Source organism: Lissotriton helveticus, chromosome 9 (assembly GCF_964261635.1).
Source record: "Lissotriton helveticus chromosome 9, aLisHel1.1, whole genome shotgun sequence".
Classification (NCBI taxonomy): domain Eukaryota; kingdom Metazoa; phylum Chordata; class Amphibia; order Caudata; family Salamandridae; genus Lissotriton; species Lissotriton helveticus.
The window spans coordinates 486,574,473-486,591,913 of record NC_136070.1 but is presented as its reverse complement, the minus strand read 5'-3'; the positions used below and the strand labels follow the sequence as shown (position 1 = coordinate 486,591,913).

Here is a 17,441-nt window from a genome sequence, read left to right as displayed (position 1 = left end):
ATGCTCAATAATCTGGATCAGACGTAGCATATTGTAAATTACAGCACAGACCCTGAACCTTTTATTTACAGCTTTTAAGAAAACTCCTGCAGTGATCCATCCAATTCTAAAGAAAGAAGAACTTTAAACATGTTTTTCAGATGCTGGGAGCAGCTGAGCTGCTGCCAAAGCCATGCCTGCCGCCAAATATGGAGGTCTGGAAAAGACTTCCCGAAAGGGGGGGGGGGTGATACCAGAGAGGAGGTCAGAATACCCGTAAATGTAAACTAATGGCAGGACAAGCTGAGCAAGGATAAATATACGAGTAAAGCAACCACAAGACAGGGTGGGGCTCTAGATTTCATGAGGGATAGGACGGCCAGCTCATCTTATAAACATTCTGTGCAAGGCTACTTTATTCTGTCTGACAGAGTCCGAGCAGGGAAAAAACAGGAACAAAAGTCAGGCTCGAATAAAGCAGTGGAAACAGGTTATGTTCTCTCCTAACAAAATACTTTTGGGCAGGTTGCTGTCACGTGACACATGAATCGCCAGAAGGGGAACCCTCGCGAATGTCAACATGGCCGCTCCCTGTTTAAAAGCAGCGTTTGACAGATAATCACAGCTGGGGAATGCTGCTGCTGAACTCACTGTCGAAGGCAGGGCCTGCACTCTCTTTCTCCAGTGCAAGCACTCAGGCTGCACCGCAGTCCCATCTGAACACAGCTCTGTCCTGAGAAGAAGCTGTCTGACTCCATCTTTGAGACACACTGAGGATGACTCACAGGCCAAGTAAAAGGGGGCGACTGAAGGAATGCGATACACTGTTGAGCCGAAATCAAATCCACCCACAGCAGGGCTCTGACTAGAGAAGCCTTTATATATTCTTAACTCGCACAGAAAAGGACAGTGTCTCTGCGGATATTTAAGCCTGCTTCCTATTGCCAGTAAAACTGGGTTGTCTGCTCCCTAATTTTTTTTTATGCTAGCCATAATTTGATCCATGCTGACCTAAGGAGAAAAGGCTTTTGGGCTACGTTCCTTATTTCTTTGAAAAAGACCCTGCTGGAGAGGTGTGTACATCCAAGTCTCATTTCCTACGGAAAATATTTCACCACATAAATTCAGAGTACATTTCCTTTCTTTATAAGCATCACTGCCAAGTAGAAAATACATTTCCAGTAAGTAATAAGCGACATTTTAAAATGGTTACATTGTTCTTAACGGCTATTTGACGGTCCTATTAAATACAAACTGAGAGTTCGGCCGAACAGTCCATATAACATTTGATTTAAAATATGCCCTCGCCTGAACCAATGCTATCTCACAAACGCGAGAAACATACAGTGCTTGGCCAAAATGACATCAACGGAAGTGACATCACAGAGCCCTTCACTTCAGTCAGATAAAAATATTCTTTATTTGACCATCAGTGAGTGCTAAATTAGTCAAAATCAAGGAAAGGAACCCATTTATTATAAGTACTCACCGTCAGCCTGGGGCCCCAATTGTGATGTGGTAGGGGGCAATACTCCTTAACTGACTACTAGAGAATCAACATAATAATAAACAGTGTTCGACAGCAGACACAAACAGCTGATTTCCCAACTAGCCAAAGACAAAGGCATACCTGCTTTTAATGATGAGTAGTCTGATTGGTTAAAAGAAATCATAGGTGTTTGAAATTAGCCCACAATGGATGAAAGCAGCAACAAAGAGGTATCACATACGACCCGTAGTTTCTTCTAAATAACATAACTAGCTGAAGTGACTGTTACTATAACAATCGACAGCAGAGTTTTAGAAAAGCACAGTGTTTTATTCATACCTTTATTCACAGGTCACACACGTATTAACATCAAGTATACATTTCCATTTGAATAAAGGTACTGTGTGACACATCCTTAATATCAATGTCATTGAGTTTATCCAACCAAAAGAAAGCAGAAATAGGCAATTTTAAATGTGATATGTATATCTCAAACGCGGAGCAAGATTTTTCCAGGGACTATCTCTGTGTGTGGCAAAGTTCCCAACCTTCATATATCTGGGCAGAGCATTATTTTGCTTTATCCAGATGTGAAGTGCAACACATTCTTCAGGAGTATAAATCAGAAACATTGTTTCTTTCGAACAATTAATCAATCACTCAATCAAAAAAAGAATCTGAAGTTTTTTGATAGCCTTTTTCAAGACGCTGCTAGTCCTTGTTAGTTGTGACTATTGCCTTGGCAACCAATGTTCAAGGGTTTAATTTAAAATTGTATCATTCACCGCATCAATTTTAGAGAGGGATTTGTTGAGGCTATGGTAGAGTTTAATGATCTATTTTCATCTTGAATTCAAACGGGCCATTAATGTTTGTGTAATGTATGGACGCAAGAGCAATACTAATAAAGTGTTGGTTAAAAAATAAGGCATAGAGTTTTTAGATTCTCATGTTGGGGTTTCTGTACAACCAACTAAATAACTTTGGTGCTTAACCAAACCTTTTTCCTTTACAGGCCTCTGAGTTCACCACTAAGAACTCTGTAGTCCCTAATTTCGTGCTTAAATAGATTGACCTTATAAAGTTTCGAATTGTTCTGAATACCTCACTAACTTTTTGTAAGTGTCTCAATGCTTGGTTAGTCTTAATCCCACTTGGATGTTGTCAACATACTTATGGAATTTTACTTTTACCTCAAGTAAGACGTCAGGGAAGGACTGAATTAATGTTGAATAAAATGGACGAGATGCATCCGTTTTGAAGTAACTTTGTATTTCCGAAAATTCAGGGGGTGACGGTGTTTGTCTTATACTCATTCTTGTGCGTCTGCACCTTCAGAATGACCCAGAGCATTTCCCGGCCACCAACAGCTCCCCGTCCTCTCCTCTCATTCTTCATTCATAACCTGGTGGTCTTGGGTGCCACATGTTGCCAAGATATCTAAGCACACCAAGAGGGCATTTCCAAATCTAGTCATAGTTGTTTATCCTTGTTTACTGAAGTCAGCTCGAAGCACCTTGGGTGTTGTAAACATGTCCCAATTAAACATACTGAATTGTGGACCCTATTATACTGGTATCAATTTGCGTGGGTAGAGTACACTGAGAAACATTAAAGATGCTACAATGCCAAAGAGCGCTAAGTGATGTTTTAGTTTTATCTGAGTCAATTCACCAAAACGACAGTGATAGTGGAAGTGACATCCCATGCCCATTGACCTTAATGACAATACAAGACATGGGGTTGTATGATTTTTTTCCGGGGAAGTCATGTCATATGAACCTAACATAACGTATTTGTAAAGCACACGTTCACCCAAGTGTGTCTTGGCACTGGATAAAATGTTTATTGTCACCCAGATCAATGACACTCATTGTATCAACCTCAGAAGGATGAAAGGCTGAGTGGACCCACCAGGATTTGAACCAGTGACCACGAAGTTAAACACAGGCCCATATAGTGGATGCCTCAGTTCACTAAGCCCCCAGACCCTGCTATCTGATGACAACACAATAATTAATATTGCTGAAGTTCCATAATAACTGCATGGTTAACATAACAACAAAAAAGCAAGTGAACAAAGCAAAAAACAGGTCTCCCCTAGGTGGTTCCCCCGAAGAAAGTTTTGAACACATTTCACATAAATTTGCTAAAACATGAAATAGGCTCTGAAATGGCGCTCATGACTTTCTTTCATGGTGTGCCAAATCACTGAAACCTGTTGCTCCCTAGGAATTGACCCAATTGTCTCAAAATGTGCTATGAATGCCACCATATATAAAAAAATAGCTCTATTGTGCCAGGGCTAGCATTTTGTGACGGATGTATTGTATGCCATGAGTGCCTTCAATAGTCCAGTCTAAAGTATACAAAAAGCAGGCCCGGACTGGCTGTTGCGGGCACCGGGCAATCCCCCGGTGCGCCTCAAGGGTGGGTTCGGTTTTGGCATCTTTGGCGTGGTTTCCCCCTATCTTTTTACCTCTACCTCCTGTATTTTTGATGCTGTGCTGGATTTCGTTTTTGCTGGTTTAGATGCTTTGGACACTCTGCCACTGCTGATCAGTGCCAGAGTGTAAGTGTTCCCTAGGTAAATTGATATTGTGAGTGGATGTACCTGATTGGCATATTTGTATCACCATGAAGTCCCTAGTAAAGTGCACTGGGTGTGCCAGGGCTGGTGATGACAAATGCTACTAGTGGGCCTGCAGCACTGATTGCGCCACCCACATGAGTAGCCCTAAAATGGTGTCTCAGGCCTGCCACTGCAGTGCCTGTGTGCAGTCTAGGAACTGCCATGTCCTCCTGGCCAGTTTCCCCACTGACCAGGCATAACCCATCCCTTTTTTTACACATTGGTCGCCCCTATGGAAGGCCCAAGGTACCCCCTGGGTAGGGTGCAGTGTATGTAAAAGGTAGAGCGTGTACTGGTGCCGGTGACATGCTCTGGTAGTGATTGGCAGCCATTTTCGTTTTTCACTATTGTAAGGCTATCTTGCTCCATAGATTAACATGGGGGATGCTGGCTACAGTGGCTACCAGCATTTCTTCTCATAGGAACAAGATAGGACATAACAGTCTAGTATCCCTGAACTCAGAATTTAATAACACATCTTTTAGGAAAGGTTGTTTTTAAATCCTGTGTTTGAGAACAGCACTTTTAGAAAGTTGCTATTCTCTTGTCTGACCCTTCTGTGTGCCTTGGGCTGTTTGTGTATTGACTGTCTGGTTTGAGAGTGACAGGGGCTGGGGATTCCCCAGGAGGCTGGCTGAGTCAGCCCTAGGCTGAATGACTGCATTTGCAACTTGAGTGGTGGGAGGAGATAGCACCGGGGCCTGAATAGGGCTGTTCCTGCCTTCCACAATGCTGGCTCCACCTCCTGCTGGGTGGCTGACGACCCTGCCCCTCACTCTGAAAGGAAAGGAGAAGCCAGGTAAACAAAGTGCTCAAGCAACACCCAGAACTGGTTCAGACCGGGCTCAGGGCCCACTTGCACAAAGAGAACAAATACTTTTAGGGGTATAAGTACAGGACCCCTGACAACAGAAAATTAGATCATCCTGGAATCAAAAAGGAACCTCTGCCAAGGAGAAAGCTGAAACTGAAGAAGGAAGACTGTCCTGCTGTTGCTCTGCTGGACTGACCTGTTGCTTTGCTGCCAAGGAGAGGGGAAGGACTTTGCTGTTGTGCTGTGTCCCCTGTCTTGAAGGAATCTCCAAGGGCCTGAGAAGAGCTGGCTCCCGGTTCTGAAGTCCCAGGAGCAAAAGGACTTCACCCCCAGCTTCCCTGAACTCTGCTTAGAGAGTTCTGTCCTTCCTACAATGCTTGATCCAGTTGTGGGGCCTCTGAAAGTAGTACCTGTGCTGGGAAGCTTGAAACTAAGCTTGAGAGACTTTTGCAATTGAAAAGTTATCGCATCGCTCGATGCGGAGCGCATCCCCTACAGTGCGGGGAAATTCCCGCCGCTACGAGGCCGAGATCGTCGCAGCGCCTGTTGCCGCTGCCAGAGCCGTTGCATCCTTCATTTGCGGGACGCACCAGACTGGTGCAGGAAAGTCTAACATCGCTGCGAGTGTCGTTGCAGAGCCTGTCGTCGCTGGGTGAGATCGCCGCACCGCTTGCTTGCGGACCGCATCACGTCGCTGCGAGTGTCGTCACAGAAACCATCGTGTCGAGGAGCTGCGAGATAGAAGATCACCGCTGGACCGCGCATCGTCGCCCCGGAGATCGTCGCAACTCCAAAGATCGTCGCATCGTGCCTATTGCGAGAACAAACTTCCTACGGAACCTCCGCACCGGAATCCATACAAGTGGACTTCCTCCCCATACACACCGGATTCGTCGCAACACGCCCGCTGCTGCAGCGGGGCTGTCGCAAACGCCTCCCCAGGGTCTCAGGAGCAACGCATCGCTTGTTTTCCACTGCACCAGCTTCTGCTTTTGGAACTTTGTCTCAACTAAAAGGTACTGTGAGTAAACGTGACACAACTGTGAACTTTTTACGCATCTGTGGATTATTTTATCGCAACCTGAAGAATTTTATCGCAAACCTTAAGAACTCTTTTGAAACCATATTCTTGAACTGTGTATGTTGGATTTTTGTCGTTTTGGTCTTGTGTAGTTTAGATTAAATACTTTTATTTTTCTAAACTGTTTGTGGTGTTTTCACTGTGTTACTGTGAGTGTTGGTACAAATACTTTACACATTGCCTCTGGTTAGCCTAGACTGCTCGTGCCAAGCTACCTAGAGGGTAAGCAGGGGTTATCTCAGAGGGTTTACTCCTTACCCTGACTAGAAGCAAGGGTCCCTATTTGGACAGTGGTACCTACCCCTGCCAACTAGAGACCCCCAGTTCTAACATTGTTGGTCAGCGATGGGAAATTGAACTTGTATTTGTACTAGACCCACAGTGATTGGTGTACATCACTAGTGAGTGTAGACCACTACGCCACCGCATACTACTGGTTTTTGATTTTTTTTGGATTATATTTTTGAATAACTCTTCAAAAACATCATGTCTACGAATGGAAAGGCACCCAGTAAGGAAGCAGAATTAGAGTTTTGCATTGAGGATCTGTATTCTTACAAAGTTACACAGCTTCAGAAATTCTGCAAAAAGTTTGAGTGCCCCATAAAGAGCGGCTACAGGAAGGATGAGCTGCAAAGAATCTTGATGGCCCATTGGGAGACACAAGAGGGAAATGATGTTAGTACAGGGGATGGTTTTCAAGTCACAGATCTGCCAGTGGGCAGAGTAGGCTCAGGAGCTGGCAGCAACCATTCCGGTAGGGGCCTCACCCCAGAAGAGTTACAAGAAAATCAGAGAGTAAGAGAATATGACTTGGAAGTCCTGAAAATGAAAATGAGGCAATTGGAAATGGAGAAAGAAAGGGCAGCGGAAGACAAGAAAGAGGCCCGTGCCCTAGAGGAGAAGAAATTGCTTTGGGCTCATGAGTTGAGCCTGAGGGAACTGGATCTTAAAGCCAAGGAGGTGGATGCCAGTTCAAATGGTGGCAGCGCGCAGCCAGTGCATGGGGGTAAAGTATATATTCCCAAGGACCTGGTGCAGAATTACCATAGGAGTGAGGATATTTATGCCTGGTTCACTTCGTATGAGATTGCATTGAGAATGAATGGTGTGCCTGAACAGCATTGGGTGGGGGCGGGCCTGTGGAAACTTTTTGAGGCTTCTGGGAGGAGTGCTCTAGAGCCCTTAGAGGTGGCAGGTGCCATGACCTACCCAATATGAAGGAGGCCTTATGTCTCAGGTATGGCCTCACTCCAGAGCAGTATAGACTGCAGTTTAGAAACTCTAAGAAGAGAGAGTCTGAGACTTGGATGGAGTGTGTGAATTTGTACTCATGTGCACTGTAAGGTCGGATGAAGGGCAGTAAAGTAACTGATTTTAAGGGGTTGTTGCATTTAATCAGTTGGGAGCACTTGAGTAGTCTTTGTGTTCCAGAGCTGTGCCAGCATCTTTTAGACAGCAAGCTGACAGACCCCATTGAGCTTGCTAAGGAGGTGGACCGCTGGACCAGTACCAGGGTCCACAGAGGAATTGTGGGTACCACAGCCAAAGGTGGGCAGGGTCCCCAGCAGAAGAGTGGGGGGGACAAGGGTAACCAAAAGGAGTTCTCACAAGGGCCCCAAAATAGTTCCCAGGGAAAGGAATCCCAACCCCCCAGACCTAGACAGCCATGGCCTCCTAGGGGCAGGCGGGACAAGAGAGATAACAGAGACAACCGGGCGCCGCCTACCTGCTATCACTGCAACGAGGTGGGTCACATAGCTCCTAACTGTCCCAAAAAGAATTCAGCACCCACTGGTGCTCCAATCCCAGGGTTAGCTAGTGTATTTTTGGGCGGGGATTTGATTTCCAGTGGGGAGGAGGGCTTAGCAGTTATGTCCCTTGTCTCTCTAGGAGACCAAGAGATGGTCCAGGAAACCTTACTGCCCTTGAACACTAAGAAATATGGGCAGAAGGTGACCATCAATGGGAGGGAGATAGAGGCTCTGAGAGACACAGGAGCCAGCGTGACATCCGTGAGGTGTCAGTGGGTGTCTGAAGAGCAAATCATCCCTGGTGTACTCCGCCCTGTAGTGGCAGCTGACAGCTCAGTGCGCCTCTGCAAGTTGGCGTGTGTTCCCTTTGAATGGGGGGGGGAGTCTCTGGTCTTTTCGAGGTTGTCGTCAGTGATGCCTTGCCTGTAGACTGTCTGTTAGGTAACGACCTGGAGAGTTCTCCATGGAAGGATGTAGAACACAGAACTCACTTGGAGATGTTGGGTTTGCCTGCGTGGATCTGTGTGACCACGCGTGCTATGGCAGCCAGTAAGGGTGACTCAGCAGAACTGGAGCCTGAAACAGTGGCCCAGAGACCTGCCGGAAGAGGCAGGGGGTGCGGGAAACCCGCCCCAGCAGTTCCCACTGTCCAGGAAGGAGCAGAACCTGAGGGGGATGCCCTGGAACCTACAGGGGAATAAGTGGCCGAACTGGGGACCTCCCCGAGCTGATCCATTGGCAGCAGGAAGGTGGTCCCTCCGGGGAGGAATTCTGCCAGGCGCAGAAGGACTGCCCTTTCCTCTTTGGTCTGCGTCAACAGGCTGCAAATCAGGCAGCAGGTGGAGCAGCCAGAGATCACTTTATCTACTGGGAAGATGACTTGTTGTATAGTGAGCCTAAGTTTGTTGAGCCCGGTGCAGCCCGTGTGCTGGTGGTACCCGAGCGCTTCAGAAACTTCCTAATGGGTCTGGCTCATGACGTGCCTCTCGCAGGACATCTGGGGCAAGACAAGACCCTAAACAGGCTTGTCGACCACTTCCACTGGCCCCAGAGGAAGAAGCACGTTGGTTCCTTTTGTAGGTCTTGCCAAACCTGTCAAGCCAGTGGCAAGACTGGAATGAAGTTGAAGGCACCCCTCCAACTCTTCCCAGTGGTGAGCACCCCTTTCGAGCGGGTGGGCATAGTCATTGTAAGGCCCCTGGACCCCAAGACAGCCTTAGGCAACAGGTTTATCCTGGTCTTGATGGACCATGCCACCCGGTACCCGGAAGCAGTCCCTCTCAGGACAATCACAGCACCCGTGGTGGGCCGTGCATTGATGGGGATCTTTTCCCGTGTGGGGTTCCCCAGAGAGGTGGTCTCCGACCGGGATACCAACTTCATCTCTAGGTACATGAAGTCTCTGTGGGAGGAGTGTGGGGTAACTTATAAGTTCACCAGTCCTTACCACCCTCAAGGAAATGGGTTGGTTGAAAGGTTCAACCGGACCCTAAAAGGTATGATTATGGGCCTAGCGGAGCCCATGAGACGGAAGTGGGACGTCTTGCTACCATGCCTGTTGTTTGCCTACAGGGAGGTGCCTCGGAAGTCCCTAGGGTTCACTCCCTTTGAACTCCTGTATGGCCACCCTGTTAGAGGACCTCTCACACTGGTGAAGGAGGGGTGGGAGAAATCCCGTGGGAAAACCCCCCAGGATGTGTTCAGCTATGTGCTGGCCATTCGCAACCAGACACAACGCTTCAGGAAGCTCGCTCAGGAGAACCTGGAAGCTAGCCAGGAAGAAATGAAAAGATGGTACGACCAGAATACCACTCTGGTCGAATTTCAACCTGGGCGGAAAGTGTGGGTGATGGCGCCAGTGGAGCCTTGTGCGCTCCAAGACAAGTGGACTGGGCCATATGAGGTGGTGGAAAGGAAAAGTGAGGTAACCTACCTGGTTAACCTGAGGACTCCCAGGCAACCCCTGAGAGTCTTGCATGTGAACCGCCTCAAACCACACTTTGAGAGGTCTGAAGTGACAATGCTCCTGGCTACAGATGCAGGAGGGGAGGAGGATAGTGATCCTCTCCCTGACCTCCTGGCAGCTAAGGAGCAAGACGGGTCAGTGGATGGTGTGGTCCTCTCGCCCACCCTGACCCCAGAACAGCAAAGAGACTGTCGCCAGGTGTTGGGTCAGTTCTCCTTGCTGTTCTCCCTGACCCTACGTGTCACCAATTGGTGCGTCCATGATGTGGACATTGGAGATAGTCTGCCTGTGAAACAGAAATTTTACAGGGTAGCTGACAAGGTCAGGGCCAGCATCAGGGAAGAAGTTTCCAAAATGTTGGCGCTAGGGGTGATTGAGCCCTCCAGCAGCCCCTGGGCTAGCCCAGTGGTCTTGGTACCCAAAGCTGCTGCGCCCGGTGCCACTCCAGAACTCAGGTTTTGTGTGGACTACCGCGGGCTCAATGCGGTCACGAAGAGTGACGCACACCATATCCCCAGAGCTGATGAGCTCGTGGATCGGTTAGGAGCTGTCCAGTACCTCAGTACCTTTGATTTGACTTCTGGGTACTGGCAGATTGCCTTAACTGATGGGGCCAAAGAGAGGTCTGCGTTCTCAATGCAGAGGGGCACTTCAAGTTCCGAGTCATGCCCTTTGGGTTGAAGAATGCCCCTTCCACCTTCCAGAGACTGGTTAACCAGGTACTGTCCGGACTGGAGGAATTCAGCGCAGCATACATGGATGACATTGCTGTGTTCAGCTTCACGTGGGAGGAACACTTGCAACACCTCTGTGAAGTGTTGAAGGCTCTGCAAAGGGCAGGCCTCACTATCAATGCCAGCAAGTGCCAGATGGGGCAGGGATCTGTGGTGTATTTGGGACACCAGGTGGGGAGCGGCCAGGTGGCGCCCCTCCAAGCAAAGATTGATACCATTCTGGCTTGGGAGCCCCCCAAGACCCAGACAGAGGTGAGAGCCTTTTTAGGACTCACCGGGTATTACAGACGGTTTGTCAAGGGATATGGCACCATTGTCGCCACCTTGACAGAACTCATTCTAGGAAGTTGCCCAAAAGAGTGGACTGGACTGAAGCCTGCCAGACTGCGTTTGAAACCCTGAAAACTGCCATGTGCACAGCACCAGTGCTCAAGGCACCCGATTTTTCCAGTAAGTTCATAGTGCAGACAGACGCTTCAGAGCATGGTGTGGGAGCAGTACTCTCACAAGTCACTGAGGAGAATGGAGACCAGCCCGTAGCTTTCATTAGTAGGAGGCTACTCCCCAGGGAACAGAGGTGGAGTGCGATTGAAAGGGAAACTTTTGCTGTGGTCTGGGCTCTGAAGAAGCTGAGGCCCTACCTGTTTGGGACTCACTTCCGTGTTCAGATCGACCACAGGCCCCTCAGATGGTTAATGCAAATGAGGGGTGAGAACCCAAAACTGTTGAGGTGGTCCATCTCCCTACAGGGAATGGACTTTACGGTGGAACACTGCCCTGGTACAGAGCACGCCAATGCTTATGGTCTGTCCAGATTTTTCCGCCTTAGTGAAGAGAACTCCCAAGAGGGTGGGTAGTTCTCCCCACTTTCAGCTGGAGGGGACATGTGTTAGACCTGGCATCTTTGGCGTGGTTCCCCCTACCTTTTTACCTCTACCTCCTGTATTTTTGATGCTGTGCTGGATTTCGTTTTTGCTGGTTTAGATGCTTTGGGCACTCTGCCACTGCTGATCAGTGCCAGAGTGTAAGTGCTCCCTAGGTAAATTGATATTGTGATTGGATGTACCTGATTGGCATATTTGTATCACCATGAAGTCCCTACTAAAGTGCACTGGGTGTGCCAGGGCTGCTGATGACAAATGCTACTAGTGGGCCTGCAGTACTGATTGTGCCACCCACATGAGTAGCCCTAAAATGGTGTCTCAGGCCTGCCACTGCAGTGCCTGTGTGCAGTCTAGGAACTGCCATGTCCTCCTGGCCAGTGTCCCCACTGACCAGGCCTAACCCTTCCCTTTTTGTACACATTGGTCGACCCTATGGAAGGCCCAAGGTACCCCCCTGGGCAGGGTGCAGTGTATGTAAAAGGTAGAGCATGTACTGGTGCCGGTGACATGCTCTGGTAGTGAATGGCAGCCATTTTCGTTTTACACTATTGTAAGGCTATCTTGCTCCATAGATCAACATGGCGGATGCTGGCTACAGTGGCTACCAGTATTTCTTCTCATAGGAACAAGATAGGACATAACAGTCTAGTATCCCTGAACTCAGAATTTAATAACACATCTTTTAAGAAAGGTTGTTTTTAAATCCTGTGTTTGAGAACAGCACTTTTAGAAAGTTGCTGTTCTCTTGTCTGACCCTTCTGTGTGCCTTGGCCTGTTTGTGAATTGACTGCCCTAGTCTGAATGACTGCATTTGCAACTTGAGTGGTGGGAGGAGATAGCACCTGGGTCTGAATAGGGCGGTGCCCGCCTTCCATAATGCTGGCTCCACCTCCTGCTGGGTGGCTGACGACCCTGCCCCTCACTCTGAAAGGAAAGGAGAAGCCAGGTAAACAAAGTGCTAAAGCAACACCCAGAACTGGTTCAGACCGGGCTCAGGGCCCACTTGCACAAAGAGAACAAAGACTTTTAGGGGTATAAGTTCAGGACCCCTGACAACAGAAAATTAGATCATCCTGGAATCAAGAAGGAACGCCTGCCAAGGAGAAAGCTGAAACTGAAGAAGGAAGACTGTCCTGCTGTTGCTCTGCTGGACTGACCTGTTGCTTTGCTGCCAAGGAGAGGGGAAGGACTTTGCTGTTGTGCTGTGTCCCCTGTCTTGAAGGAATCTCCAAGGGCCTGAGAAGAGCTGGCTCCCTGTTCTGAAGTCCCAGGAACAAAAGGACTTCACCCCCAGCTTCCCTGAACTCTGCTGAGAAAGTTCTGCCCTTCCTAGAGTGCTTGATCCAGTTGTGGGGCCTCTGGAAGTTGTACCTGTGCTGGGAAGCTTGAAACTAAGCTTGACAGACTTTTGTAATTGAAAAGTTATCGCATCGCTCGCTGCGGAGCGCATTCCCGACAGTGCGAGGAAATTCCCGCCGCTACGAAGGCCGAGATCGTCGCAGCACCTGTTGCCGCTGCCAGAGCCGTCGCATCCTTCGTTTGCGGGACGCACCAGACCGGTGCGGGAAAATCTAATATCGCTGCGAATGTCGTCGCAGAGCCTGTCGTCGCTGGGTGAGATCGAGGCACCGCTTGCTTGCGGACCGCATCACGTCGCTGCGAGTGTCGTCACAGAAACCATCGCGTCGAGGAGCTGCAAGAAAGAAGATCACCGCTGGTCCGCGCATCGTCGCCCCGGAGATCATCGCAACTCCAAAAATCGTTGCATCGTGCCTTTTGCAAGAACAAACTTCCTACGGAACCTCCGCATCGGAATCCATACAAGTGGCCTTCCTCCCCATACAGACCGGATTCGTCGCAACACGCCCGCTGCTGCAGCGAGGCTGTCGCAAACGCCTCCCCAGGGTCTCAGGAGCAACGCATCGCTTGTTTTCCACCGCACCAGCTTCTGCTTTTGGAACTTTGTCACAACTAAAAGGTACTGTGAGTAAACTTGACGCAGCTGTGAACTTTTCACGCATCTGTGGATTATTTTATCCTAACCTGAAGAATTTTATCGCAAACCTTAAGAACTCTTTTGAAATCATATTCTTGAACTGTGTATGTTGGATTTTTGTCGTTTTGGTCTTGTGTAGTTTAGATTAAATACCTTTATTTTTCTAAACTGTTGTGGAGTCAGTTTGTGGTGTTTTCACTGTGTTACTGTGAGTGTTGGTACAAATACTTTACACATTGCCTCTGGTTAGCCTAGACTGCTCGTGCCAAGCTACTTAGAGGGTGAGCAGGGGTTATCTCAGATGGTTTCCTCCTTACCGTGACTAAAAGCAAGGGTCCCTATTTGGACAGTGGTACCTACCCCTGCCAACTAGAGACCCCAAGTTCTAACAGGGCCGTTTAAATCGGCCCTGTACCAAAATCGTCCGAAAACCGGCCCCGGCAAAGAGCTCAGCGGCACCCACAACCTCCCCGGGGAGAGGGGGGGGGGCGGCCGAGCACTTTACCGGGTCCGGGTTTGGTTCCCAGTCCGGCCCTGCAAAAAAGTGATGGATGCAATGCTTGAATTGCTCTCAACCACTGGTTATTACTTGGGCTGCATCCCAATTCATTATTATTTTGCTCACCATGTCACCTCAGTTTGGAACCAGCTATAAATAAATCAGTCTCGACCCTGCTCTAATCGGACAGTCAAGCCTGAACTGCCAAGCCAGGTCCTCCCTGAACCAGAACACAAACAACCCAGGGCCGGTTTTAGCCTAGTTCTGGCCTCATCATCCGGGTACAGCTTGGTTCCAGTGTCACAGTTTGCATGGGACCCATGTCTGGCATCAAACTAAAGTATACAAAAAAGTGATGGATGGAATGTGTGAATGAATCTCAGTCACTGGTAATTACTCAGGCCGCATCCTAATTCATAGTTATTTTTCATACTATGTCACCAGTTTGGACTCAGCTATATGCAAATCAGTCTTGCCCTGCTCCAATCGGAACAGTCCAGCCCGAACTGCCAAGCCAGGTCACACTGTGTCATTGGAACCAAGCTGTACCCAGCTGATGAGCCTTTAATTAGGGCAAAACCGGTCCTCGGTTGCTTGTGTTCTGGTTCAGGAAGGACCTGGCTTGGCAGTTCAGGTTGGACTGTTCCAACAGGAACTACTGTAATGATCTTTTATATGTGCTCCCCAAATATCCTTTGGAAGGAAGTAGTTTGTCCCAGACCCATTCTGCGCCCAGTGGTTTTTGATATCTTTTGTTCTTATTGCATCTTGTGGAGTGATCCAGGCCTTCTTCTGTTGTGTGGCTTTAATTTCTTTTACAGCTGCTTGGTATTAGAGTTCAACTTTTTCATTTTCTTGTCTCATTTGGGTGATATTGCTTCTTGTAGAGAGTCTCTTCGCAAAATTTCTCTTGACGATAGTTATTTCTCTGGTTGTTTTATATGGCTGTTGATTATTAAGTTAATGCCTAATTTTCGAACTTGGTTGACAAGATATACAATTAAATACTGATTTCCGTAGTATTTCCCAGTCAGAGTTCCATACAGCAGGTTCTAATTCATTACATGCAGTGTTTGTTATTGTTGTTTTAATGACGTTTTTATCATTCTATTGTATTCATTTGTAATCTAAAGTGCTTCTCCATACAATTTTCCAGGTATTTGTTATCAGTGACTCGAGGTTATTGCTGCATGAAGACGACTCGAAGTTCTGACGATGAAAATGTAGAATAATTTGTTGCGGATTGTGGTCCCTTTCACGTCTTTAAATGATTTTGAAATTTTGACAAAAGTTGAAGTTGGGGACATGTATCAGAGTATAATCGACGATGAATTGAAATTTAGTTGTTACAAAAGTCGGTTTAGCAGGCTGGTCATTGGTGAAAATGTCCATTCTATATCCCAGTTCTGTCAGAAAGTTACCAATGAATTAATTTTGTTAGTTATTTTAAATTTATTTCTTGAAACATAGAAGGTTTAATGTTGAAAACTGCATCTGGAGAATCTTTCTTTGACTTACCTGAATGGATGGTACTGATACATTTTCATTGAAACCCCCTTACTAAAGGAACTACTTTTCCATAGGTTTCCAGGATTTTCCCTGGCCCACCACTTACAGTTTGATGGATCATTCAAGTTAAGACTATCAAAACACATCAAGCGGGAAGGGGACTTGAATCAGAGTGAGAGACTCAGAGAAATAAAAGCAATAAAAATAAGACAAGAGTGTTAGGAGCATGACTGAAAGTTGAAAAGAGTAGGTGAAAAAGTAACCATTAAAGAGAGGACGAGAAAAAAATGTAAAGAAAGATAAAGAAGAACATAATTATAAGAAAGGTGCAGTCTGAATCACAGAAAGAGAAGAAAGGAAGAAAAAGACAGAAATAGACTATAATTAGCAAAGCCTACATATCTCACCTTTAGAATCAATGTGTGTACCTCCTGTGGGTTTTGCCAATTTGTCTTAAAAGTAGAATATACAAAAGTAAAAGAAAAAACATTTCAAAATATATAAGGAAAAACAAAGAAATACTGTCTGGTAATTCAAAATTGTAAATTACATTCAATGTTTTAAATCTTTATAAATGCCACTGTTTATTTTTCAAATACTTTCACTCATGAAACACTGAGCAGAATTTGACAATGATAAGGACGTTTTAAAATGTAAAGAGAAATGCTGTCCAAGGCCTAATTTACTTTTCACAGGATTCAGCCATTTGGTGTTCTGTCGTAGTGCAGGAGGCAGATTTATGGACCATCAGTGTCATGCTAAGTTTACACTTTGCATAAAGCTCCAACAGAGTAAGTGCATTGCCATAAAAACCTTTGAGTTCCAAAGCTTGGTTTATCATACAATATATGGAATGCAGGAGGTAAAAGGAACACAACCCTTAAAGTATGCTTTTCAGCCATACCCCAATGAAAATATCCCTGCTTCTGTGCTTTTCCAGACAAGCTGGGGGTCGAGGAGAGGGGGTGAGGGCAGAGCAATACAACACAGAGGGAAGGAGGACTGGTATTTGAAAGAGCGAAGAAGCACACAAGGAAAGAGCTAGAAAACATGCACTCTCATGGAGTGCTGAATGAAAAAGAAAATACTAGTTTCCTAAATGTGAGCAGTGAAAGGATGTAAGTCAGCTAATTAAAAGGTTTGTAAAGAGTATATTTTCCAGGTGAGGGATGAGCATAAGAAAAGGATGACACACCATTGAATAAGAAGAAAGCAAATGTGTGTAACAATAAAGCCAACCAATGGTAAGCACAGATTGGGCTGTGAGCCCACTGTAAGTTCAAAATAGGTCTATCGCAACTATACAACATGTGTTGTCAGGTAAGCAAGACTTAAAAATATAAAAAATGAGGGGGTGAAAGAGAACATCAAAGAGAGCTATCTATAGCTATAAGTGCTGCAGGAAGGTGGAGTGTTATGTGGTGATGGCGATTAGACTTCACCATGCAATACTGTCACAAACCCCAAAGATGGTCCGTGGATTCACACTAATAAATCCTTAGCTCAGTCCTGGTAGTGTGGCAAAGAGCAGTCAGGCCTTATCAGAGGAACATGTTTTAAGCATTTCAGAGTACCATCATGGAAGATAAGTAATTGACACGACTCGAGAGAAATACGACACCAAGTTATAAAAATAGAGTGTATATTTAATCTTAATTTAGACACCAAAAAAATAGAATAGAATACACATAGCAGGAGTTAAAGATTTTAGTAGCAATATAAAATTAGTGCAAAATAATAGAGTGAATATTTAACATTGCGGTCGGTAGGAAAAACCACTGGTGACAATCGGTTACTTAACTTCGTGGAAGGCAGTACTACAGTTTCCACAATGCACTAGACCATCTGGATTTGGGCAATCCTATGGAGGGCAGGATGGCCAGCGATTCTTTGGATCCAGATCATTGTTTTACCTGCAGTTTGCGGGGGACTAGTGGCACTAGTCGAGTGTAGTCTGAGGGTGCGTCAGGCTTCCACAGGGGTCCATCTGTCTGGAGGAACTGAGAGTTAGCCTAGAGCGAGTCTCGATCAGGCAGTTCCAGGAGCGTAGCCACAGGTGCCGAGTATCCCTCTTTTGCTTTGTGCAAGTCCTATTGTCGCAGGC

The 17,441-nt window shown here is 46.8% G+C and overlaps 1 protein-coding gene across 1 annotated transcript in view; it reads left to right on the top strand.

Moving 5' to 3' along the window:
* SYNE2 (spectrin repeat containing nuclear envelope protein 2) overlaps nucleotides 1–17,441 on the top strand; it is a 1,843,566-nt gene that overhangs the window by 34,127 nt on the left and 1,791,998 nt on the right. The gene's annotated exons all lie outside the window — the stretch shown is intronic.